Source organism: Zingiber officinale, chromosome 10A, assembly GCF_018446385.1.
Source record: "Zingiber officinale cultivar Zhangliang chromosome 10A, Zo_v1.1, whole genome shotgun sequence".
Lineage (NCBI taxonomy): Eukaryota > Viridiplantae > Streptophyta > Magnoliopsida > Zingiberales > Zingiberaceae > Zingiber > Zingiber officinale.
In genome coordinates, this window is record NC_056004.1 from 67,405,006 (window position 1) to 67,411,223 (window position 6,218).

At 39.0% G+C, this 6,218-nt stretch overlaps 1 long non-coding RNA gene across 1 annotated transcript; it reads right to left on the reverse strand.

Moving 5' to 3' along the window:
- Positions 1–2,378: 2,378 nt before the first annotated feature.
- On the reverse strand, positions 2,379–3,333 carry LOC122028090. Its single transcript, XR_006124639.1, has 3 exons — positions 2,899–3,333; positions 2,728–2,827; positions 2,379–2,433 (listed from the first exon to the last, which is right to left on the reverse strand). It is a non-coding gene; the product is annotated as an uncharacterized LOC122028090 (long non-coding RNA).
- Positions 3,334–6,218: the final 2,885 nt, after the last annotated feature.

Below are 6,218 nucleotides of genomic sequence, written 5' to 3' on the forward strand. Positions count from 1 at the left end.
ATATCTGATCTCACAATATCCCTCAACCTCAAACCATTCTCAACAATGATCAAACATGGTAACTCCCCAATAAACAATTTCATCGTATCGGGTACCCTAATATCCAAAAGATATGAGTATAAAAACTCAACTGACTAAGTCAACAGGAATAGGTAAGTGTCATCCACTACCCAACTAACAATAGCAGAGACTGGTATGTGCCTCCATCTCCTACTAGTAGTAACAGAAGATAAAACTACTGATGCTATGATAAGAAAATCACTAGAGATAATAATCCTTGATATCTATTAAAGTCAATCATGCTCAATGGATAACCCATCACATATAATATGTGCTACAACATCCAGACAAGTACTAAAGATAAAGTGCTAATACATGTCATAACTATCAAATTAACCATCATACCTATATGCCGTCTGGAGATGTTCCATCGCTGTCCAGCCCCCAATATTGACCTCGGAATTCCGTACGAGAAAAACAAACACCGGAAATCCATATAAATCCAAAACGGAAGTCCATAACATAATCGAAACGGACAAATCCGTGCAACCGAAAATAACTGCCCAGACTAATCTGTCTCACAACTAGGGCTAGTATAAAAATGTCCAAAATACCAAACGCAGGTATCACACCCTGCTCTGATACCAATGAATTGGTATCAGATAAATCCCGAAAATCCAACACACGGAAATCAAATAAATATCGCCAAACTTTGGCGCGCTGATACCCAATAAACTGATATCAGATTATTCAAAGTATCCATAATACGAAAACAAAGATCGTAAAAATCCAGAACACACAGCAAGTATCGTATACCTGCTCTGATACCACTAAATTGTCACGCCCCAGAGGAGTCTCTGTCCGAAGAAATTTCGGCAGCATCTCCCCTGTACGGCGGACAATATGAAACTTTCTACATATCACATATACTTCAGCCACAGGCGGCTGGAATGATAACAAAAATAAAAACAAACACCACGCAGTTTATAAAGATATTCAGCCTCTGGCTGTCACAACCACGCAGTTAATAATAGTAATCAATCATAGTAGGACTCTGACTCGAAATCCACCCTACTCCACTACACTCGTAAAGCTCAAATCCAACGAACTCACCTCTTCTGCCGTCCAGGCAGGCATATAGTAGAATAAAAACCAAACCATCCAAAGACCATCAAACGGTAACAATCCGTACAATATCCATAAATAAAATCCAAAACAAAACTAAAACATAGTCTGATGGAAGAAAAACCAAAATAAAGCAAATAACAACCTAGTAGAGAACTAGCTCTACGTGCAGATGGGGGGCCAGCGACTGGAACTGCTCCGGACAGCCTCAACCTGAAAATATCAACAATGGAGGCGGGGTGAGTCCAACACTCAGCAGGTACAACTGATATGCATAATAAAACAAATAACAGACAACACTAATCATGCGTACAGTCTCCTGAATATGAGGAGGATAAATGCAACTGAAATGAAATCAGAAGATAACTGTACTGACCGGATCAAAGTATAAAGGTAACAGGTCGTCAGACCGAGTGAGTCATAATCCTGTATGCATGTCAATCAATGCATCCAAACAAATGCAGCATATAAGTGCAGCAATCACAAGCAAATAAAAATGCAATAAATGCATATGTCAACCCCATACTCTGAAATCAATGCTCCTGTGCAATGACAGAGTAAACGGGATGCTGTCGGAGTACTCCTGTCCTGTGACCCCAAATCATAAATGGGGGAGCTCAATGCTCTCATCTCCCGGTACACGATGACGGGGAGGATATCTCTGCCGGCTACCACGCTGAGTCTCCTGACCAACGGAGCCAAACAAAGTCCACCATCTGCCGACTACCACGCTGCTACCCTAAATGCCAACGGAACTGACTGCCGGCTACCACGCTGAGTCTCCTGACCAACGGAGCCAAATAGCAGAACCGCCACACACCAGCCAGATATACAAATCCATGGGTGATGTGTGCAGTACATGTAACTGGCGATGAGCTCAACCAAAGTAGAGCCGACAATCGCACAGCATGCAATCATGATGCATGATACTGAACATGGCAATCTCATGAATAACATGGCATGATCCATATAAATAGATACAAAGTGTGTACCACAAGAAGACGTATCAAATAGAAGGTACACAAATCGAAGAGGGTATCAAATAAACCCTAGGTCCAGAATATAACAGAGCATGTGGTTAGGTCACTACCTAAGGCATATGTGATCAGGTAGATAATATGCAGTGCAGAATAAATAAACAAACAACATGTACTAATCATGTAGTGACCAACCGAAATAAACAGGTAACACAATTACTGTTATATGTTAAACATATTATCATGCATATCAAAAGACATAAGTCAAAGTACCCGCCTCCAATAAAGTGATCCAAATCTGACTCCGAGATACTCGTCTCGCGTCAAGATCCTGTGTTAAACAAACAAATATATATATTTTATTTAGCTAAATCCTACTGAATAGCTAAATAAACAAATCTCTAAAATTGAATTAGGGCAAAACCCTAATCAATAACTAATAATCCATGCATACAACATTACACTAATCTTGTATCAACATGTTTCAATTAATGACATTCTAATCACACTCAACATTCAACTACAACCTTTAAACTAAAAACATGTCTTACTACATGTTCCAAACTAAACTCATCTACAGCATACTCAAGTATCAAATTACACTAATCAATCACTCTATACGTACCTCAATTCACACACTGCTCTAGATCCGCAACCAACAAGTAGCTGTTGGAAAGAAGGCTGCCGGAACCAAGAACAAGCAAGCCTCACAGCACACAACCTCACTGCTGCAATCAAAACGGATCAATAGCAGATCAATCAATCCAATGACACACCAATGGAACAAGAACCTCACCTTGTTGGCTATGACCTAGGGCACGGCACAGAGAAGGGAGGAAGTGAAATCTGTGGCCACCGACGGCTGTGTACCCTAACTAGGGCACGGCTTGGAGCAAAGAGGAGAGAATCGGGCTGGGGGCTTGATCGGCCGTAGTCCTGTGCTCGATCTCTCCGCGGCCAGGGCAACAGGGAGTCGACTGTGGCCCTAGTCACCGGCGACAGAGGAGTAGAAGGAAAAACCGCTTGGGATCAGGGAAGGAAGTTAGGGCACGCACGGAAGACCGGCAGCACTTCCGTCCGGCGTCGACACTGTGCAGAGTAGAGGAGAGGCGGCTCTCGTCGCCGGCGGCAGAGGGGAGAGTGTGCGCACGCGAGAGAGATGAGGAGAAGATCGGGTTTGGGAGAGGAAACCGGCGCGAGGAAGAAGGAGAAAAGGAACGGGCGGAGAAGGTGTCGAGCACGGGAAAAAAAAAATAAGAGAAAAAGAAAAGATAAAGGAAAAAAAATAAAACTTTTCCTCATTAAAACAGGGTAGTCTAAACAGGCTTTTCCGGGCCCCCGTTTTTATCCCCGTCAACTCGTCCGTACGAGCTCCGAAAAATTAACGAAAAATTTCCAAAAATTTCGGAAAATTCCCTTATTAATATTCGCCTATTTTCCGGTATTTTACATTTTCTATGAGATTAGGTTTCCTAAAAAAACCTAGGATACCTTCATGGAATTTTCGGCCAAGACAAAAAAAAAAAAAAAGAGAAGGACCTAGGAAATGTAAAGACCCAAATTTGACATGCTCAATATGTTTCTTGTAACGTGTATCTTATGGTAGGGGATTTATCTAATGTTTGTATGTTAGAATGTTTGGTTAGAACTTAGAGTCATGTCCCTAGACTCTCGGCCAAGCATGAATAAAGGAAATAGGTAAGATAAGACTCAAACCAAGTATGCTCCTTTTTGTTTTATGATATGTACCTTATGATGAGAGAGTTGTTAACATGATATGCTCATGCCTATATGTTGATTGAACTTTATTCCATGCTCATAAACATTCGGCCATGGTAGGTTAAAGGGCCTAGGAAATTTTAAAACCTAAACTAAGCATGTCATGATCTTTCTTAAGATAAGATATGAAGTTGATATGATATGCTCATGTTTATATGTTGGGTTGAACTTTATTCCATGCTCATAAGCATTCGGCCATGATAGGATTAGGAGCCTAGGAAATTGTTAAACCTAAACTAATCATGCCATGATCCTCCTTAAGATAAGATATGAAATTAATATGACATGCTCATGTTTGTAGTATGGTTAGAACTTGTTTTCATGCTCGATGAACTTTCGGCCACAACAATTCTATAAGCCTAGGAAACCTAGAACCTAAACTAAACATGCTTATGTTGTTTCTCATGATGTATGATATGATTTTTGGTTTAGAGTTCACATTCTTGTATATTGATTTTCTAGCAAATATGATGCTTGATGATATTTGGCCATAACAAGTTTATAGACTTAGAAAACCTAGAACCTAAACTAAACATGCTTATGTTGTTTCTCATGATGTATGATATGATTTTTGGTTTAGAGTTCACATGCTTGTATATTGATTTTCTAGCAAATATGATGCTTGATGATATTCGGCCATAACAAGTTTATAGACTTAGAAAACCTAGAACCTAAACTAAACATGCTCATGATGCTCTTTATGATACTTGATATGATAATGGTTTAGGGTTCACATGCTTGTATGTTGATTGTTAACCTAATTTACAACCATGTGTTTCGACCACTATATGATACTAGGGTGGAGGCCTAATTATGATTTCCATGTGCCTCACATGCAATGTTTCATGATGTGATAAGAGCTTGCTATGTTTCTATGTTTATTTATGTATGTTTATGATATATACATGTTGATAACCCTTATGATGTGTTGTGTGCCCAAATTATGCATGCTATTTATGATTAGCTGTGTGCCCAAATTATGCATGCTTTTATGATGAGCTGTGTGCTCAAACTATGCATGTATTTATGATGTGCTGTGTGCCCAAATTTTGTATGATATGATACGTTAAGAAATATGATATGCATGAAATAATAAGAACCATGATATGTATGACATGCTACTTTACTTTATATGGCTTGTACCAAGGGTGGGCTCCATAAGCGCCCCGGGGTCGATGGACTAAGAAACGGGCCTCGTTAGGGATGAGCTCCTAAGTGCCCCTAGGTCGATGGACTAAGAAACGGGCCTAGTATGTATACCTTGTAGGGTTCAAGACTTGCTACCTTGGACCTACATAGGACGCGCGCATTTATGTATGTGGTACAAGTCGGGGCCCTAATCATGTTGAGATTATGTTTAAGTATGTATGTAATAAGTTTTCAAAAGACATGTTGCATATATTTTTCATGATACATGTTTTTGAAAGTCATCTTGCATGATACTTATGACTATGTTATTGTAACGCCCGCCCCCTCCTCCTGCTAGTGGGGGGCGGGGTTACTCACTTTGACTTAGCATACATATACATACATACAGCGGAAGCATATTCTTTTTTTTTTTTTCTAAAATCATACTAAGCATATGAGTATGAAATAGCATGGTTCAACTTAAAAAGTCATATTATTCATTTCTAACACATGCATAGGGAATCATGTAAGACATCAACATAAAATAACATATTATTCATAAGTTCACTTAAGCAGGTCATTTTGTTTCTTTAGCCAAGTCACCATCACACATCTCTTGCCCCTTCCTGCTGCTCCTCTAGTTTATCCATCCTTTACCTTTATCTGTGGTACAAGGAAAAGTATCTGTAAGCACTCAAGGCTTAGTGAGATCCTTTCCTACTCACAAAAGCCAACATATCATGTAAAATCATCATATCATAAATCATAGAATAAATGACGCTCATATCATCATATAATTAAAAACACATCATATCATGACATAATTTTCAATAATATCGTAACATAAAGTAACAACATATCATGGCATAAATCTTATCCTAGTATAAGTAACATCATATCATGGCATAAGTAATCATCATATCATGGCATGAATCATATCATAGCATAAGTGAACATCATAGCATAGCATAGATCATATCATACCATAAGTGAACATCATAGCATGGCATAGATCATATCATAGCATAAGTAAACATCATAGCATGGCATAGATCGTATCATAGCATAAGTGAACATCATAGCATGGCATAGATCATATCATAGCATAAGTAAACATCATATCATGGCATGAATCATATCATAGCATAAGTGAAAGTATCATGACATTTCATTTCATAACATCAAGGCATCATATCATAGCATAACTGT